Raw genomic sequence first — 20953 nt, 5'->3', positions numbered from 1 at the left:
TGGGAGGAAGGGACGTGTCCCACAGTGACCTGCAGTGGGAGGGTGGAGGGAATCTGAGAGGGACAGGGAAAATGGATGTTTATGGATTGCAGGAACTGATTCAAAGACAGATGAAAACTCTGAATTCAGGAGCTTTGGAGCTGATGCTCAGCGAGTTTGAGTGTGTTCAGAAACAGCCCCAGGGCTGGAGGGATTTCCTGAATGTGTCACATCTGTAATGTGTACCCAGGGAGGGCACAGGGAGTCTGCGCATCCCACCCAGAGCACACAAACTGCTCAGTGACTTATTTACCACAAACCTTCCCAAGGAAAGCCAGCCCAGCTCCTCCAGAGCTGTCACACCAACATTCCAGCACTTTCCCAGGTGCATCTGGGGATGAATGCATCAGGGGTATGAATAATAGAATGAATGCGTGAGACAGGGATTAAAAAATTAAATTGATCAGAGCCTTGAAGCAGACTGCTCTGCTTTGTGTTCCTAACACATCAAAAATTTTTAAAATATATTTCCTGCTGACACCCCAGGTTAATTTTTTTTGCTGGTTAATTAACTTGAAAGCCAAATGTCCAACCTAAATATGTATGTATAATTACTGGGTTAGTTACCTGTTCCAAGCAGATAATTTTTTAATGTCTAAATATAACAGTTACTGTATATCAACTCTTCTGGATGCCATGTGCATGTTGTACATCTATTCCTTCCACGTATTAAAATGTCTTTACATTTTTGTCTCATATTTTTAATTGATAAAATATCTCCGGGGCAGGGAGAGGTGCAATTCCAGATTTGTGTGCTGAGTACTACAGCTTCTGATCTTTACAAAAATTTGTAAACCTTCATTTATTTGCAATTTGTCAACCTCAGTAACTTGGAACAGATCCAGTGAATTAGCAATCTCAGTAATGTGTTTTTCAATATAGTTTCTTTTCTTTTCTATTTCTTAATTTGGTTGCTGTTGGTTAGAAATACAAAGGTACTTAGTAGTACAAAGTGATTAAAAAGTCATTAAAATGATTTTTAGATGCAAAGTGCTCTAAGCTGTCAAAGGATCTGACCCTTGTAGTGAGGACAGAATACGAAGGCCTTTTAGACCTGAATTATATTGAAGAGATGAGTTATGCAAGGGCTGCTGTTGTTTTTGAAGTTAAACAACATTTTTGCCGTGTGCAATAACAGCTTTTAGTCCCCCACACAGAATTTTATTGCCCATCAGCATAACTTTAATTTCCTTTCTGCCCTTTCCTGTGTTGTTCTGTCCTGCAGGCTCTCCAGAATTATAAAATAAATACCAAATATCAAAATTGGAGTGACAGCAATGATAAGAATGTCCTGTGCATTATTTAGTTCATGTTGCTTCTGTTATAAAATATGTAATGGTATTTTTTTTTTTCTGTGCAAGTGTGTCTGTGAGCACGTTCTAAACTAAATTATTCAGGACATAATGAAATAAATTCCCCAAATTCTTTTGAGTACTGTTCTGGTAATAGCACCATTAATGAAGACACTCCCCTAGTGCTTTCTTATGGCCTTTACTACTCCTTCCCCACTAAACAAATGTGGTTTCCTGTTTTGCTGAGGATGAGCAAAATACTTTGATAAGCAACCAGGGTGTTCAGCTCATGGCCACTCACAGTAAGAGATTCTTGTCCCTAGAGTGGAAGTCCTGGGACTGGCAAACTGCAATTTTTAAAACAAAGTAAAAAAGCAAAAATAAAAATGTTGCATTTGCCAATATGGGGAGAGATACTCCTAAGTAAACGTTTATTTTTTATTGTGTAAAATTTAATTTCTTCTATAAGAAAAGAACAAAGTTTGGGCCTCAATAAGAACAAACTAAAACTGTTAATTTAAATATTTTCATTGCTAAGTGTATGTGCTTATGTGTATTTCTACCTTCCTGTGTAAATACACATAGAGAGCTGTAGATATAAAACACTGATTCTAGAGTTAGTTGATTTTAAAATTCATTAACTTCCTGAATTTTGCATCTGGCTTGCTGTGTTTTCAGACATTCAAGGAGAGGAGAAGGTCCCATGAGTTCCTCTGCCTAGCAAAGCAAAGACACCAAAATTCATGACTGCTAAACTGAGCGTGTGTGTCTTTTTACTGAGGCAGGTAGGGATGGGTAGATTTGTAACACCTTCACATTACTGACTCTGTTTTGTCACCTCATCTTTTCTTTTCAGTCCATGCCAGGAGATTATAACTGTGGGTGAAATTTATTGACTCACTGTAGCCTCCAAGTTGACTAAGTCCCTTCCAGAAATAAATCAAAAAGAATAGGTGTTCATTTAGATGAATTAGCATCGATGCTTTGCAATAACTTCAAACTAAGTGTGTGACTCTGGGCCACTCCTGTCTGAGCAGAATGGCTCCAACGACCTTGACAGAACCAGGGAAAGGATGTGGTGTTCCTCTGCTTCTAAACACAGATGTGCAATAAATAACATTGCCATACAGCAAGCAGGTAAATCTTGTTTATTGGTTACCACTGTTCTTTCCTCCACTTAAATCTTCTGGAGGCATTAGACATAGAGTTGGTCTTTGCATTTATATTTTTCTGAGTTACAGCTGATTAGAAGAGTATAAAGAACTTCACCTCTGTGAAGCAGAACATTATTTTTATTTGTTATTTGCCTTGATTTATGGTGGCATAGAAAGGCACCCATTATTTACTCTGAACCTCCTTGAGTGTTTGAAATTGTGAGGCACTGCAGGCTGGACTGACAGCACATCCCTGCAGAGCAACTCCAGGGAGCCTGCCTGTCTCACAGAACCCCCTGAAGCTCTCTCTGATAAAATTCTGCTCCAAGAGAACATCAGGTTTTTTCCCAATGCAGTTTGAAAATGCGAGTTTGTAAAGGTTGTCCTGGAGGTCGGTGATCTGCTGTTAATTTGTGCACAGCTAGCAGGACTGGCTGATGAGGGCCAGGATTCCTCCTGCACAAGGGGCAGAGGCACCTGGAGTCAGAGAGGGAGAGAGAGCACACAGCAAACAGAGATCTCAGGCAGGACCTGCCTATGACCTGTCCCTTTCAACAGACACTTCCATTTCTAGAGAAAAAGGGTGTGGAATAAGAGGAAATTCTTAGACTTTAAACTGACAGGTTTTGAATTAAATGTCGAAATGGTAGAAAAGCTTTTTTAATTTCCCACATGTTCCTTTCCTGCTTGAATACATAAGTTTTTGGGACCAAGACCAGGATGTAGGAGGTGTGAGTGATTTTTACTGGTATGTTGGGATGTCTGTATGGGAAACACTAAAGAAAAAATCCTTAAACCAGGAATTGCTTCCCAGGTTGGAGGCTTAAACTTTGTTTTCTAGTTCTGAGTAATACCTGGGTGTTCTCTCAGGCTTTTGATAGTGTTCATGATTTAAGGGACCATTTCAAGATTAACGAGCAACTTTTGCATGAAGTTTCTCTCTGTAAAGAAGTAATTGAGTTGTTACTTCTGTCTCTAAGTTTTCTGAGTTGTGTTCTTCTTTCTGTTTCCTCCTGCTTTGCTGGAATATTGTGTCAATGAGAGGAGGGGAGAGGGACCAGAGCAAGGTCGAGGCTTGGTTGCTTTGCTGAAGAAAAGGGAGGTGAAGTTTACAAGGTAGAAGGGAGGATGTGGTTTTGCAGTTTCTGTATGGTCACCCCAAACACCTCCCAACTGCAGGGGTGGAAGAAAACCATGGATTAGAAGCCAGGAGGGTGTCCAGGCTCTACCCCTGGGGTTGGAGTTGTTCAGGGCAAGGAGGGAGTCCAGGATCTGTCCCTGGGGTTGGAGGTGTACAGGATCTGTCCATGGTGCTGGAGGTGCCCAGGATCTGTCCTTGGGGTTGGAAATGTCCAGGCTCTGTCCCTGGGGTTGGAAATTTCCAGGCTCTGTCCCTGGTGCTGGAGGTGCGCAGGCTCTGTCCCTGGGGTTGGAGGTGTCCAGGCTCTGTCCCTGGGGTTGGAGATGTCCAGGCTCTGTCCATGGTGCTGGAGGTGCCCAGGCTTTGTCCCTGGGGTTGGAAATGTCCAGGCTCTGTCCCTGTTGGAAATGTCCAGGCTCTGTCCCTGGTGCTGGAGGTGCGCAGGCTCTGTCCCTGGGGTTGGAGGTGTCCAGGCTCTGTCCCTGGGGTTGGAAATGTCCAGGCTCTGTCCCTGGGGTTGGAGGTGTCCAGGCTCTGTCCCTGGGGCTGGAAATGTCCAGGCTCTGTCCCTGGGGTTGGAGGTGTCCAGGCTCTGCCCCTGAGGTTGGAAATGTCCAGGCTCTGCCCCTGGTTGGAAATGTCCAGGCTCTGTCCCTGGGGTTGGAGGTGTCCAGGCTCTGTCCCTGGGGTTGGAGGTGCAGCCTCCAGCTGGCCCAGAGCCTGTGCTGTGCCCTCCCTCCTGCCAAGAGCAGGAAGTGCAGCTCAGTAATTAAAGCTATTTCTGGGACTCCCAGATGGAGCCTTAGCTGAAGACCATTACCTCATTACTCTGGAGCAAGGTGTACCGAGTTGGCGAAGATATTTACGTGTTTCACATGCAGTGTGTTACAACAAACTACAACTATGTTAAATATCCTGATCCTTTGGGAATAAAGGCATTATTTTGCTTTGCTGCCATCTGTAAAACCCTGAGAAACGCTGGCTATGACCCAGTGCTACTGTAACAAGAGAAAAGGTCTTGATGAAATGGTTGCTTAACCATTAAACAGAAGAAAGTGAATGCTCTGGATTCTAATTTCCCAGCACATTATGCTGCACAGCATTTTAACATTTGTAGTCCTTTCCATCAGACTACATTTATCACATGTGAGGAGGGGTTTTAAAGACCCCTCTGGAGGAAATGTAATTTGTTCTCTGCTGCCTGCACATCCCACTAAACACTCATTATTTATAGAATTCTATAGGGTCTTTCTACAAAAACACCATCGATCTCTCGTTATAGAGTGCCAGCACTTTGATTCATGATCTGAGCTGGAAATGTCTCAAATTAGTATATGATCCCCCCCATTATAACTTGCCATCTGTACATGGTGGCAGACTGGAAGATCATCAAAGAAAGTTTATGCTTGTAAAGACTGCTGCCTGAAACGTTTTAAGCAGGAAAAGCAAAGGACTTATATTTTGTATTTTTGTAGAAATACAAATTTCTTGTGTGGTTGTTAGCGCTGATATGGTCAAAACTGACACAGGTTATTTATAGAAAGTTTTAAAGGAAAAAAGATCCCAGTCTTCACTGAATGTCTTCATTTCTGTTCTCAGTTTGTTTTAACTTGCTTAAAAATTGTCACTGAAACTTTTGGAAGGAAAGTAAACACTGAGCAAAATGAGACTTTTAGTGGAAAATGGCTGATCATCCTGAAGTTTTGAGTTTTTTCTTGAGAAACCAGAAGACACTTTGGGATGGGCATGCTGGAAGAACAGATCAGTTTTAACTGAATTGTTTGCAGTCTCATTCGTTAAAAAAAAAGCCCAAGTGAGGCTGTGGAATGAGGGCAATGTGAGAGAAAAGGTTTATAATTGCTGTTGGTCATTCAGTGATGATGTCTTTGATTATGGGAATATCTGCAGAATTTCTTAGCATTATAACTGAATATACACATGGGAAAATTCTTGGTCTGAGGATCACAAAATGGGTCTACAAAAAGGAACCCTGCAGTCCCCGTGATGGTGATCACAGTGTTGCCTAACTTTTAATAATTTTACTTTTTAAATTTTCTGCAGTATTTGGAACTATCAGTTGCTGGGTAGAATCTGGTCTGTTTGGTGCTGGGTATTTATTTGTTTGGTTTGGCTCTGGATTTTCTCCCTACATTATAGCAGGGGATTACCTGCTTTCACTGCATTTTTATGAGCTTTAATGCATTAATATGACTTTTTTTTTTTTTTCTGTTCTTATTAAATTACCTTCCTGCCATTTAATCAAGAGTAAGGAAAAATGAGAGAGTGTGCAGAACTTTGAAAGGTCAGTGATCCCTCTGTGTAAAAAGTGATATTTCTGCTGTAACTTGGCCTCTCCATGGAGCAGCAAGGTGAGGATAATTTTATCCTCCTCAATATTCCCCATTTTAGTGGGCTTCTTACTGTTAGAGAATTATTTCTCTTCTGAAAGACTCGTAGTGAAGATAAGTTTGTATTTATGGCCATGGCAGAAAAGTCAGTGAGGCTTTGTAAATGGTGAAAGAATGGAATTGTAAAATATAATGTGTTTGTGCTGTGGGTCTGTGGGACAGGACAGGGAGAGCAGGGACAGAAACCACAGTGAGCACCAAAGCATTTGGAGATCAGTGACAACTCAAATTTAGAAAAGCTGAGGTTGTTCTTTTGACTCGACATCCACCAATTTTCATCAGAGAGCTGGAGAATTTTCAAAGCATTCTAAATATGAATGGGAAGGACAGGGTGTTTTATATGAGATGGGAGAAACCTGCCTTTCACAAAATAAAAACTGATTGTTTGAACCAGTGTAGGAATTAAGATTTTACAGGTTGGAGGCCTTAAATTACGGATTTTGTGCCAAGACTATGACAGGTAATCTTATTTTGCAAACTTTGGCAAGCTCAGAGCAGCTGATGCTAAACTTTCTAAGCATAGGTGTCTTAGCTTGGGGTGCCTTTTATGACTTCATTAATGCTTCAAACATAATTCCAGCTAATGGTTATCTGAACCATTAACAATTTATATAGTTCATTGTCATCTATTGTAGTCAGTTTTATACAGCTTTCTCATAAAACCCACAGTTCTGGGTTTCAATACATAAATTTTATCTTTTCCATAAAGAATTTAAACACAAAGTTACCTCCATGCTCTCTTCAGCATTGTATAGACTTGTGATGACAGTAATCATGGCATTTAATGCAAGGATATTTGCACTTCTTTTGTGTGCTTTTGCATTATATTATGCTATATATTTGCTATTATAAATAGCAGAGAACAGATGCACAATTAATATTAATACTAATTAAGCAGTGCGTATGTGCTGCTTTAAAAGACTGTAGCCCCATTTGCTGTGGAGGTTCCCTGACACTCTGTGGGATAGATTTCCATCTCTAAGAATTCACACTGAAGACTTTTGATGGCAGTGGCTCTGCTGTAGAGGCCTGGGTTTAAGTTCTTGGAGGAATTTGGCCATGTTTTCATCACAGGAAAAGCCTTGCACAGAGTAAAAGGGGGGAAATTTTAATTACTGTTTTTCTTAGCTTCCACAGTGAGTTAGGGATCACCACTTTTAAGGGGTTTTGTCTGAGATATTTGAGAATGTTATGGTAATTCTGAGGAGTGATCTGAAGATGAATTAACTAATTATTTATAAACCAGTCAGACACTGCACTGATGAATATTAGATAATTTTACACAAATAAGTCAACACGGTCAGTGCATAGAGTCAATAGAGTTTGTATTGAATTCAGAATGTACACCTTGAATTAAAATTAGTGTAAAGAGAGAAAGAAAGACCTTAATGATATGGATTTCCAATAAGTTCAGGTTTCTCTTCACCCTTTCCATACAGGGATTTGTAGTGGCAGATGACTGCATTAAATTGGGAAATGAAACCAAACCAACCAATCTGGTTTCTTACCCTAATTGTATACATGAATTTTATCTATTTGAGGAATTTAGAATTACAGAAATTCTGAATTTCTGTATGACAGTCCTTGTATCTCTGAGTGGATTTCAGGAAACCTCTCCTGGTGGGCACAGTCAGAGGAGCAGTGGCCAGGGGAGGTTTTGCCATCTCCTTTCTTGGAGGTTTCAGACCAGGACTGGCTGAAGCTGTGAGCAGCTGGATCTGACCATGGCCCTGCTTTGAGCTCGAGGCTGGACTGGATGGTTTCCTCAGGTCCCTTTCAGCCTGAATTATCCCATGGCCCTGGCTTTGTTTGTGTTCTTACCTTGTGAGATTTGTTAATTGAAATCTGGGGTTTGAGCTTCTGTGAGTTGCAGCTGTCCTTTCATTTGTGATCTCACTAAATCAGTGTAGATCATGTGGAGCTGAGGAAGGTGGATTTGTGCACTGTTATTGCAAATTTACACAAATTAGAAAGAAAAAAGAGAAATTTTCTATGCTATCTCTGATGGATTATCTATGTTATTTTAGCTATGTAGCCTTTAAAAAAATGTTTTGTTTAAATACAGTTAATAGGTTCAAAATGTTTAGTATCGATTGGATTATCCCTGGTTTCCTATCCTCATTCTTGCTTTTGCAATAAAGTAGTGCATAAGCCTAAATTAGCAATGCTTGTTATTAATTCTCTTTTTAAATCCCTTGGCATCCTGTCTGGCCCCATTTAATAAAAGCTGCAATACTTGAACAGTAAATATTGTGTAAAAGTTTCATATTTGAAATGAATTTCCTTCAGGCAAATAACAGAAGTAAGATGATATTTTGCAGTGTTGTATATTAAAATAAATATACAGCTAGTTAGAATAGGAACATTTCCTTGGAAGAAAAGCCAAAGAATGTGAAACAGAGCTTTAATTTGATTAAATTTTGTGTGTTTTGAAACACATAACATTTACCAATGTTTATCTCTCCCACTTTACATTCAGAGCAGATAAGTTGCATCTGCTTCAGAGTTTTATTTATAATTTAGTATTGAACTTTCAGAATGGAACTCACCAATTCTTATCTGTTTATGTGGATTATATTTCAAGAGCTTTCTGTATCCTGCACAGCAAAGCCAAAGAGGGATGGGGGTGAAGGTGAATATCTGATTTCCAGAAAACTCTGGTTGCTCCATGCTTTGTTTTGCTTTCCTCCATAAATTGCATTTAATTTCTTTAATCCACTGGAGGAATAACTTGGCAAAAATTAAAAAAAAAAATTGAGTTCAAGTAAAGTGAACAGCTTGATGACAGAGGGTTTACATTTTTATTATCCTCTTACTCTGTTCTTCACACACATGGAAACTTTGGTTCACTTTGATGCTGTATTGAAAAATTCCCCTCTGGGGTACTAAAGGTACCAGACACTGCAGCAATCCCATCTTTGTTAGAGAAATGAGCTTGAAAAGGAAATATCTGGCCTGTACCACAGTTACATTTAACAGTTTCCAGTTGTACTTCAGAAGCAGTTTTAGAATCTTTTCAGTTACAAGAATCCTGGATAAATTGGCCAAGAATCCTGGATAAATTCTTTGGAAATACCTATGTGGCAGAAATAGTTTACATTCAATCATGCTATTGAAATCCCTCACAAGTCTGGGCATAATTATTAACAAATAACTCCTAGACTTGGTTTCTTTTGCACAGTCCGAAATTCCCTTTGGAATTAAAAGTTATTCTCAGCAATACTTTTTGCTGTTTGTCAGACTCTGTGAATCTTTAAAGTGTATTTTGGGCAGAGATTTTAATAACATTTCAAAATAACTTCAGGTGTTTTAAAGACATGAACATAATTTACCATAAAATCTGAATTAACCTGACCAATTAGGATTTCATTGGCTTGCTTCTTTTCCACATCTCTCTATCTCCATAAAGTGGTGTGCACCTGGAAGACATTGCAACAAAGTAAAAAAACCAAATAAATATTTCTTTGCAATGAATTGTTAGATCACAAACTTTTGTGATTGAAGTTGTTTATTGGGATGGCAAACTTCAATTACTTCAGTAAAGCATGATGAGTATTTCCATTTTTGGCTCCCTTTGTCAGTCATTTATGAAGGTGGAATCATTCAAACATAATTCACGTTCTGTAAGTGTTCTTACAAACACATCCCAAATAATAGAATCGCATTCACATTCCTGAATATTAAAATGTAAACAAATAAACAAAAGGATTTTTTTTTTAATGGAACCTACTAAGTTATCTCACTACTGAAAAATCCAGTATGAAAATACTGTGTAACGAGGGACTTCTTATCAGTTCTTGCTATCTGAACTTGTAATTACACAAGGACTCTACATGATATTCTACTTAATTTATCTTTATCTCTTTTCTGCATTAATTTTCTGGTTAAATCAGTCCTGTAATTTGTAGTGCATGATCCTACAGAAATACTTTCCTCCTGCCTCCAGAGCATGAACCTGCAGTGGTTTGGGGCAGGGAGCTGCAACAAATTCCTCATTTCTGATCAATTCCGAGGGATGTTATGACCAATGCTGTGTTTGTACAGGGGCCTCTGAAGGAGACATTGAGCAAAAGGAACCTGCCAGCCCTGCCCAGCTGTGGGTTACTGCACAACCCCACTTTATTTTAGGATTAACGTCCCCACAGGTCCCCCTGCCCTTCATTTGCTCCTTCAGCTCCTCTGCAGTGCCCTGGGAGAGGCAGGAGGGAGGCAGCGCTTCAAGGACAAACATTTCTTCATTCCTGGAACCCCCCCCTGCAGTGCAGAGCTCTGGGACACCTTCAGGGGTGTTTTTAATGCCATCAGTCTCTTCTCAGAGCTGCAGGTGGGCGGGGAGGAGATGAGCTGAGTTTGTGGCTTTGTTCCTTTATCCCCTCAGCCCTTTAAGCTGGAGGAACAGCTGTGGTAAAAGTAGGAGTATTTCTTCTGGTGTATCGTTTCCTCTGGTGGCATCATGACTTTTGGAAGTGGCATTATTTCCTCAGGAGAAATCTCAATTTCACATCCATGGGGACTGTAGCTATAAGTGTAGTTTAGGAAGGTGAGCAGAGATAGCCCCACTCTGCCATGGCCCTGGTTTGGGTCAGAGGCAATAAATAATTCCACTGAGGAAAGAAACTTATTTCATTCTGCATTTTCCATTCATTGAGGCTGAGAGGTATTCCTCAGTAATAACTTCTTGAACATTTAGTAAGAGCAAAACAAATAGCTTTTCCCTCATTTTTCAAGGCTGGAGGGAAGAGAAGTTAAGACTTGAACCCAGATGACCCTTTCTGAGTTCAGTCAACACAGAACATTATTTAAATACTCTAAATGAACATGTGCATGTGTTTGTTTACTGATTGCACTGAAGAGATAAACAGCTTTCACTCAGAAACAGCACATTAAATGTGTGTTCTAGGAAGAAGTGTTATCTAGAAAGTGCCATTCTCACTCTGCTTAGAAAGGGTTTACAAGTCAGAAATTCAATTTCTCAGGGATTTTTTTTTTCCATTTGTTCGTTTTAAAGAAAACCATTGGCAAATTTACACAGGAAAACCAGAAAATAAGCCAGAATTCTTCTTGCATTCCTTCCATTTCCTTCATTTTAAAGCAAAACTTTTGACATGTACTTGAAAATCGTAGTTTTTAGTGAAGAGATGAGGTTACACTAGGCTGGATGGGAACTAGTGAGACAAACCCAGGAACAGAAAGCTTCTGTCTTTCACCTTGTTGCTTTTTCCTTATTGCATTCATTATTTTATATCCCATCCTGGTGTCACACCTGTCTGTGCAGCAGAGCCCTGGACTCTGGAGTGGAGCAGAATGTGCAGGACCTGGGGTTGTACCCAAGTTTTCAGGTGTTTATTTTGGATACAAACTGTGGCACCAATATCAGGAACAGAAGCATCCCCACAGCCCTCCCTGGGCAGGCAGGGATCTCTCCTGGGATCTCTGTCAGGGATCTTGGGTCTGGTTTGGGGGGCTCACAGGGAGAACCCCCAATATGCAACCTTAAAAAAAAAAAAACAACTTTAAGCAAATTAACACATGGGATTATCTTTGCCAAATGTGATTTGTTGCCAAAATAATGTTTATGCTGTTGATCAGCTTTGCTGATTTATGGATAAGTGCTGAGATCTACATTCCAAATTTCTAATTTATAGGATATGATTTACGGGTTTACCTTCATGGAGCTGTGTCACAGTTGTGTGGGTGTTGTGATTATAAACTCCTGGTTCCAGAGATTTATAACTCACCTATAAAAATTGTTCTAATTGAAGCTGTTTTCCCACAAATGCTTGGCTGTGTTTGTAGGCCTGAGAAAGGCAGGAAAAGAGTGGCTTCAGTGTGGGTCTGATTCTGTGTGTGGGATTAAGATTATTTTGAGTTTAAAATGTTGTGGATGCTTAACATATGATATTGCAGAAGTTTTCCTGCCTCTGCTTTTGTTTCTCCAGAGAGACAGTGATTAGCCTAGACCAAAGTCCAGCAAGTGATTTTTATTCATGAATGTCTTTATGAATTCTCTACAAATGCAGCCCTAATCAACCCTGAGAAGTGCTTAATTTGCACAAAAAGCTACATAGTCATTATCTTGCACTGCCAAACATTTGTTTCTGCATTAAGCTCATTTCAGCTTATTCCATGTGTGCTTCCAGGTCTCTGCAGAATTCCATCTGTGCTCCAAAAGTTCAGAGGCAGCTCTGGGGTGATGGCATGGAGCAGGCTCTGGGCTGGGAGTTCCTTCCAAGCAAAAACCTGGACAGCAGGCAGCAGCCAATGCAACCCTGGATAAAATCTTTAAGGGGGCATCTGGCTTTCTATTTTATGTGTGTGGTTGTAAATCTGGCCATTAATTATTATATTAGAAACATAATCCTAGATAGTGGTGGGTAGAGACCAGACTGTCTGGCCAAAGTGATGAAAAAAGTTTGCAGAGCTGTTTGTGGAAGAAAAAAAAACAAACAAAAACCAAACCCCAGCTCTTCCTTCTGCTCCTGCTCTCAAAGAGTAATTGTGAGAAGGTGCTAAAAGTCTTATGTAGGGGCAAACATGAGAATATATTAAAGCGTCTCCTAGAAAATGTTCACCACCCCCTTTAATTTGTCTTAGTGGCTTGGCAAGGGTGCAGATGGGGCATTTGAGGAATGGAGTAGTTTAATGCTCTGCTTTTAAAAGAGGCTTAATAAAGTTTGTCATTTGCTTCTGTATCTTGCTGAAAAGGTTGAGAAAAAACTGTAAGAATTTGCCTTCTTTTAATTAATTTTATTTCTTTCTTATCACATTCAGCTAGGAAGGTAGTTAAATTTTTCCATTAGATTTTGAGGGGAGGCAGTTACTGAAATGGAGATCCAAACAAGAAAATACATTAAAATAATTATTACTCTGGTGGATTTGGCATGCCCACTTGCTGGAGGCAGTGAGGCCAACAGATTGCTTCAGGTAACATTAATAAACCCAGCAACACATTTGTTCTTGGCAGCACAGGCAGCGAGTAGGTGCCATGTTGCCATAGGAGGTTCAGGAGGATGACATTTTTGTTGTTGAAATCATTAACCTGGTAAACCAAATTAAAGGATTGAAACACACTGGGAAATCTTCAGCTTAATTCTAAAAAAAAAAAAAGTAAAGAAAATGCCCCAAAAGAATCTCAGGAGGTAGGAGGTATCAGAAAATTAATTTTTGTTTCTTTAAGTTGTGAAAGACTTTTGGAATGAAAAGCTTTTTATATTTTGTTTGTTTTGCTTTTTAAATCCCACACTATTGTGATTTCTAAAACATTTTTTAGAGGCTATCGGCCATCCTTTCAAACACCACAATGGAATCTGTGTTATGCTATGGGAGTGACACAGGAAATCCTCCTGACAGGTTGCTGTTGATGCTTGGCTGATTTCCTGTGTGCAGGAGTGGATGTGGTTGCTTTAGCACCTCAGCAGCGAAGAGCCATGCTCATTGGGCTTGGACAACAGCCAGGAAAAAAGGCAAAACTTTCAAACTATTGCCACTGCAATTTTTTCAGCTTTGGGAGTATTGAATTTCACTGTTCTGGGATGCTGATGGTGAGTGAATTGTGGGGTTTCTTTTACCTGTTTCTTCCACCTGTGGAGCACTTTTGGTTGTGGTGAGCCTACTCACCGCTTTGGTGTTAATTACTTGGTAAATAATTAACTGTTTGTGGACCAAAAGTCTTAAAGAGAAGGAAATTAATACCATTTCTTAATAACCTTGCAAGAGTTTTGCCAAGAGTGAGTACCTGGTGTTCGTCTGTCAGAGTGGCCAGTTCAGCACTCAAGTTAATGTCAAGCCAAGGTAGAATAACACATTCTTCCTTTTATCCTTTGAAAACAATGCCATTTCCTCAGAGTTCCTCCTTCTCTGTGGGGGCTGTTGCTGTTTTCCATCACCCAGGTACAACCTGAACGTGTCTTGCCTGGTCATTTTTTACGAGGGCTGAACGCCACCCTCTGAAGGATGCTGGATAACGAGTGCTGTGTGCCAGGACTGGTGTGATGCTGGGGATGTGTCACTCTCAAAAACGTGGGCTGCAATTTTAGGAGTCACTCAAGGAGGCTGGAAGGATTACTACCAGATTTAGTGACATCAATGCAGAGGAGCATTTTACATTTCATCCTTTATTTAGATGGATCACAGCGGGCTCACTGGAATCGTGTTCTGTGCCATAGAATTGTCTTTCACTGGAGCTTGTCAACCAGGCACACAGATCACTTGAAAATGTGAGGGTTTGGGAATCTCTCTTCATTTCATGATTTACACAGAAATCATTTGGGATGGTTAGCAGGGTTTCCAGCAATGTTTCCCAGGGTTTCCTCCCTAGCCAGAGTGAAATGTAACCATCACTTTCTAGAGGCACTCTCTGAGAGATTGATTGCTGCACTCAAAGCAATTCCACTCCTGAAATGAACCTCTGGATAAAGCTCACAAATTCAGGGGTTTCTCATTCTATTTTAGCAATGAAAAATCCTCTTCCTTAATGTTTATAGTGGACAAAAATGGCAGATATAATAAAGTTTATTAATAAAGAATCAAATATGTAGCAACTCTTTGACATCTATTTTTGATTTGATCTCCACTTTGTAATAAAGTCCCAGTTTGGGTTATGTCAACCAATTAAAACTGAGATTGTGTCTGACTTTGAGCCCGTTTGTCAGCACCATTAAAATTCTTTTTTTTTAATCAAAAGTAAGTCACATCCGTGGAAAGGTGAGTTAGAAGAATATTCTATAAGCGTATAAAAGTTAATCATTATCCTAAGTCCTTGATTTTCCACTTCATTCTGTGCAGGGTTTTCTGATTCCTTTTGCACTTCCCACAGTCCCTGACCATGCAGACAGCAGAGTTCCTGGAAAAGGGCAGTACTGCTCTATTAGAAGTTCAAGTTAATTGTCAAAGGATACCTAATTTAAGCATTTTCATTATCACTTTACTCTGTGCTTTATGAGTTTGCAATAACAGGGTAGGTGAAATAGTTGTGGAAAGCCAATATTTTTCCCCCATCCAACTGTTAATAAAAGACCTCCTTAAAGTACACAGTAATCCATTGTAAATGGATTGTAAATTGTAATTGGTTATCTGAAAATCCACTACAAATGAAATTTACTTGTAGGTTTATAATACTCTGTGATGTTTATTCCACGCTAATCACACTGTGTCACTAATCTGAGTGATTTTAGATTTGATAATAAATTGTTAATCCCATAGCAGACTGTGTTTGATAAGACATCTCTGCCAGCATATTAAAAGGATTATTTTCCTGAAACACAAATCATTGGGATCACAAGATGAGCTATCTTTAGAAGAAGCAAGGATTTTGAGTTTCTCAGCTGTTGATGGTGGTTCCCCAGGGGAAAAATATGGAAATTATAGAAGGGTTGTTTTGGGATTTTTTTTTTTCATTTTAATTGTATAGCTGTCAGTTCAAGCCAAAAATTGCCTCTGCTCTGTTAGGTGGAAATAATTTCTCCATTTTCACATTCTTGTGTTTGTAGTTTTTGCATCTACTTTGTAATCAACAATTCACAGCTGAATCTACATTTTATTAAAACAGAGAAATTGCCCCTGCCACTTATGAAAAGTTCCTACCAGAAACATAATTCTGGAAAACCCAAACATCACTAATACAGTTTTGTCATGAACATATGAAACATATGTAGGTTTTCAAGGTATAGTAGTTTACATGAATCAATTTTTCTTGTAAGAACCCTTCTTCGTAAGGAAATTTGGTGCAGCTCTGTAACATTTGAGACAAGTTGTCATGGAAATGCAAAGCTCAGTGATGTTTTTCAATAGTGCTGATTGGTTCAGAGAAAATATTTTGACACCATGTTATTTTCAACTTGAAAACTTGGTTAAAAAACATCTTAACATTGTTGTGTAAAGTCAAGAGCAAAGGAGAGGCAGTCTAACGCAGCTGTCATGATAATATATTACCTTACTATGAGTTTGAAAATGGATTATTGTTGCTATGGCATCAGATAACAGGAGAAGCCACCATGACTGCTGGAGTTGTTCAGCAAAACAACAGCTCTTGCTTATTCTGGTAGATGCAATATTTTATATTTGCCTCACTTTTTATATCCAGCATTCCACATTGTGTTGATCCTCCATGTGCCATGGTAGAAGAAAGGCAATGGAAAGGGATTATTCTAATTTATTCCAATTTTTTAGTCCAACAATTTCTAACATGAGCCATCCATATTTTACTCCAGTAAAGAGTAAGAATGATAAAATAACTGAATTTCAGCTCTCCCTTGTCAAAATGCAGTGAGGCTATGTTTGGCTTGATGTGTCTGCTTAGAATATCCTGAGCTGGAAGGGACTCACAAGGATCATCCAAGTCCTGGCCTGAAGGTCTGCACAGCTCTTCCCCACTTTTGTCCCCCCAGCATTTTACACTTGATGTAAATGACTGGCATCCCACTGACCCAATAAAATCCTTTTGAATTAAGGTAGGTAGAAATTGTGCTGAGATTCCTAGAGTTTGAAATTTGGCTGTGGTCTGTTGAAGCCCAGGCACTCATTGCATGGGTTTGGGTTTTTGGTTGGTTGTGTTTTCGGTTGTGCCGTGTGGGGAGGGCAGGCAGTGACGTTGGCATCCTGAGCTGGGAGCTCTGCTTGTGGAGCAGCACTCCTGGAAATGCTGGATTGCTCCCCTTGAAGGAGCAGAAAATCCATCTAAATCCATCTAAATCCGTCTCAAACATCTGCACTGCCTTCGGTGCAAACATCTGGAGAACTTCTCTCTCATAGGAACGTCAGTGATCTCTGTAATGCTTGACTTTATTCCTTTTGGCTCTGCTTATTGGTTCCTCCTTATCCTCACCAGGTTTTTTTTTTTTTTTATTTTATTGGGTTTTGTTGTTGTTGTTGGATTTTTTTTTTGTTGGATTTTTTTCCTCCTGAAGTTTTCAATCTGCTCCGAATTAAAGAATTTATTGGAAACAGGAAATTCTCAACTGTACCAAGGAGATTTCTCCTAAAAAAACACCCTTGTGAGAAAAGCAAATTGATAGTTTGCAGGAAATGCACTTTAGATTAAAATTTCTCTGGCATTTTTAGAAGAGGTGAAAAAATGAAATGAAGTTACTCTTGTTAATGTTAGGGCTTAAAAATATTGCTTAATATTGTGCATGGTTCTAAAATGAATTTTGGTATAGTCCAGAATTTAACAAAGATAAAGGATGAAGTGGCATTCTGCCCAGAAATAGTGGGTGCAGACCCACATTTCTGTAACTACAATAAAATTCAGGTTTTGGTGTTCACAGAAAGCAGCTCACTAAATTAAAAACAGAAAAAAATAAAATTGTATTTTAAAAGTGTTACCAAATGAATTAAAACTCTGGCAAATGGAACAAAAAACAAATTTATACAATTTCTTGTATAAATATGCTTTCTTTTATGAATACCAAAATATCTCAGTTAGTCTCCATTTTGAATGTCAAATTTAGGCCAATGTTATGTGGTAAAACCCATGTTTGATAGCTGGGACTGATTCTTTATGGGAATGATGCTGATTATTCTTTATCACCTATTAAATCAATGGAGTGAGAACTTTCACCATTAAAATTTCCACCCTGGTTGAGGGGGGGGAGGATTCTTCTCTTACAAGCTGCTGCAAAGACTTCAGAAAAGCACAGGAAATTTGTTAAGCTTAGCTCAAGCTAAAGAATGTACAAATTTTTCAAAGTTTCATCCTGTAGGATCTCAACTGCCAGTCTTGACAGTCCCAGATGTCATTCTGGCAAACTGCATAGATATAAGCAATTTTTTTTCTGCTCCTCTGTATTTGACTAATTCCCTCTCTCACTATTTTTTGTGATTAAGGCTCAGCAATTAAAATTTACAAGCATGGTTTTCTGGGAGGTTTCCTATTCCCATGAACTAAGAAGAAAAAAAAAAAGTGAACTTCTCATCATAAAAATGAGCAATAACAGCATAATTAGTGCTTGGTACCATAATTGCAAGGCATATTAGAAGTGCACTTGATGGCATTGTATTATTACTTTGTACACATAAAAGCTGCAAGACCAAGCCAATAAGCTCCAATAATGGTTCTGCTGAAGCTTCTCAAGCTCCAGCCTGTGCCAGGCAGGTTGTTTGGGGTTTTTTTTGGGATGTACTGATGATATCCCTGAGCTTGTGTGGAGAACTGGAAGGTGCAGTTCATCAGCTTGGCTCCACACTCCCTTCTGCCCTGTTTTTGTGACCAGAGTAAATGTGCTTCTGTCCCCTGAGAATGTTAGCACAGCTTTCTGTGTGCTTTGTTTCCATTCCTGTGAGCTGAGGAATATTTGGAGTGCTGGAAGTCCCATCATTTAATCTGGAGATCACATCAAACATGCAAAGGGTCTCAGACTGAGCATTGAGGAATTTATGGGGTGAGGTCCCCATTGCATTAAAAAAAAAACCCCAAAACAAACAGTTGATAATCTGAGCATGAGCAGTCCAAGGTAGAGGCTTTTATTTCTCAAATTAAAATCTTATTTAGGTACAGATAAAAATGAGTGCTGGCCCCAGGGGTGAATGAGTTGTTTGTGTGATAAAAATGGACAAATGTAATCAGGTGTTTTAGCAGTGCTGAGAAGTTTACAGTTGTTTTGTGTGGTTGCTCTTTCTTTTACTGAGATTCTAAGTTAGGAAAAAAAATACATAAAAGAGACACATCTCTCATAAAGCTTTTACCATTTTTATGTTATTTCCTATTGACATAAGAATATGTTTGGTTTTTCAAAAGCAGTGACCTAAAATGAAAGGCAGAGTGCTGTGGCCTGTCACTTTGGCCTCTCACATTGACCATTCTGTCTCCAGGGCTCAGCAAAGGGAGCTGAAATTGAAATTATCTCTCCAAGGAGAAAATAAAAAAAAAAGACTTGGAGGCTTTAGATTTTTTAGTCATTGACTTTCTTATGTCTATATATTTTTGTTCTGGAATCAGTTTAGCATTCTACTTTTTATAGGTTACAAAATTCTCCTTTCCTTGGAAAGGAAAAGCATGAAAAAACAACATTCCAATGATCAGAGATCATTTGGGTGTCACTCATTTGTTATCACGCAAGTCCCCAGTAGAAATCAAGCCCCATAAAAAGCCCCACCAATTTTTCCTCTCTGTTCCAGGGGAGTCTTCTAACTTACAATGTTTTTGTATTTCTGAATCTTTTGGGCCACTATATCCAACAAAACCTGCTGGGAAATTTTGCTCCTGGCAATATTTATGATTGTGGGTATTTAAACACTGATATCCATATGTTTGGAGCATTAATGAACAGTTCTCAAATTCAATCTACATGGAAAAGTAATTATATGGGTCACTGATTAGGGAGTCTCCCTGGCAAAGATGGAAATTGTCTTGAAAAAGGTGATTTAATCACCAAGCCTTTGCAGTCAACACAATGCCCTTATAAATAGTGTTGTGGAGTGCTGAGAGCTCACGCCTGAGCAAATTGAAATCTCAGCTGTCTCATCCAAGATGATTAGACTTGACAAAATCAGTCACCCAGGGATATTTGAGAGTACTGCCATGGTGGGATTTAAGGGAAGGTTCTTCTGCTGTAGAAGATTTGTGAGCTGATGGGAGTTAGAAAATTATGTTCTCAGCAGTTGGAACATGAAATGTTGGCTTAAAATAGGAATTATGAGAGTGTGGGCTGACAACAGCACAATAATTACAGCTGCCTCACCTCTGCTGCAGTCCTGGAAGTCGGGATGGGCAGCCAAAGGCTGAAGCTGTTTCTCCAGCAGGTTTCTTAGTGACAACGTTCCCTCTCTCATGCCCCAAGTGGAGGCTTTCCAGAATTCCCTTCTGTGGCTCTTCTGAATTTGCTGCCTCTTTGACCACACATGGATAACTCAAACTTTTGGAACACAGTCACTCCACTCTGTACTTTATCCTCTCGAGACCTGAAAGAGTGTCTGGGGACAGGCAGGATGATTCTTATCACTGCTTATCTCTGAAATTTTGCTTTAAATGTTCAGTGATCTGCAGTGTTAGTGATGAACCTTGACTCCACAAACACGATAAAGCACCCAGAACCTCCCAGGACAGGTACACCTCAAACACAGAGCTGGCAAGGAGTGCTCCAGGAGCAGCTTACAGCAAATTGTGACAATTCTTTAAGCAGCCTGAACTGAGCCCTGCAGTCCCCTGGCTCTGTTGGGACCCACATCCCTGCTAAAATCTCCCTTTTCAGAGAGCTCAATGCACTGAGCAGCCCCTGGTGCTGACACAGCTTTTCACCTCTTACAGCAGAGAGTGGAACAAGCCTGGAACATCTCCTGAATTATGGATCTCCCATGGATGAGTCACATTGTGCTCTGGAACTGTGCAGACGGCTGCCAGATCCCTTGCTGGAAAAAACGGGAGATTCTGCATTGCTTTGCTTCCTGGAGAGTAAAACAAAGCTTAACTAGAGTGGCAGGCAAGCCTGGAGTACTGTAAAATTTATTCTGCACTGGTGCAGTATGTTTACTTCATCTCTGCAATAACCAGAGAAGTTATATGGGAAAAATTCTGCCTGCTTTAAGTCATTTCATTCTGGCAGATTAGAAAAAAAAGGCTTTAGTGGATCTTGATTCAAGCCTAGCAATCTTCAACCAAGAATTCTGTCTGATTCCCAGATGCAAAGATATATGGGATTGGTAGTGGTGGTGCAAGTGATACAAGCAGCTTTATTGTGCTGATGACAGCTCACAGATTGCACACAAAGCCCCAACACACTGCAATGTATATGCAATTAAATGGAATGTAAAATCCAAATGGATTTGTGCCTCCTTTCCTCATCACAGCAGTCCATCAGAACGCAGTAAATGCATTGGAATAATGGAAAATCCACTTGCTCTTTTCTGTGCCATCTCTTTCAGATAATGTCTGGGAAATTCCTGAGGAATGTTTTTACAGTGCAGCTGTTTGCTTGGCTTTATGCT

This window comes from Molothrus ater, chromosome 14 (genome assembly GCF_012460135.2).
Source record: "Molothrus ater isolate BHLD 08-10-18 breed brown headed cowbird chromosome 14, BPBGC_Mater_1.1, whole genome shotgun sequence".
NCBI lineage: Eukaryota > Metazoa > Chordata > Aves > Passeriformes > Icteridae > Molothrus > Molothrus ater.
Note: the sequence above shows the minus strand (reverse complement) of the source record.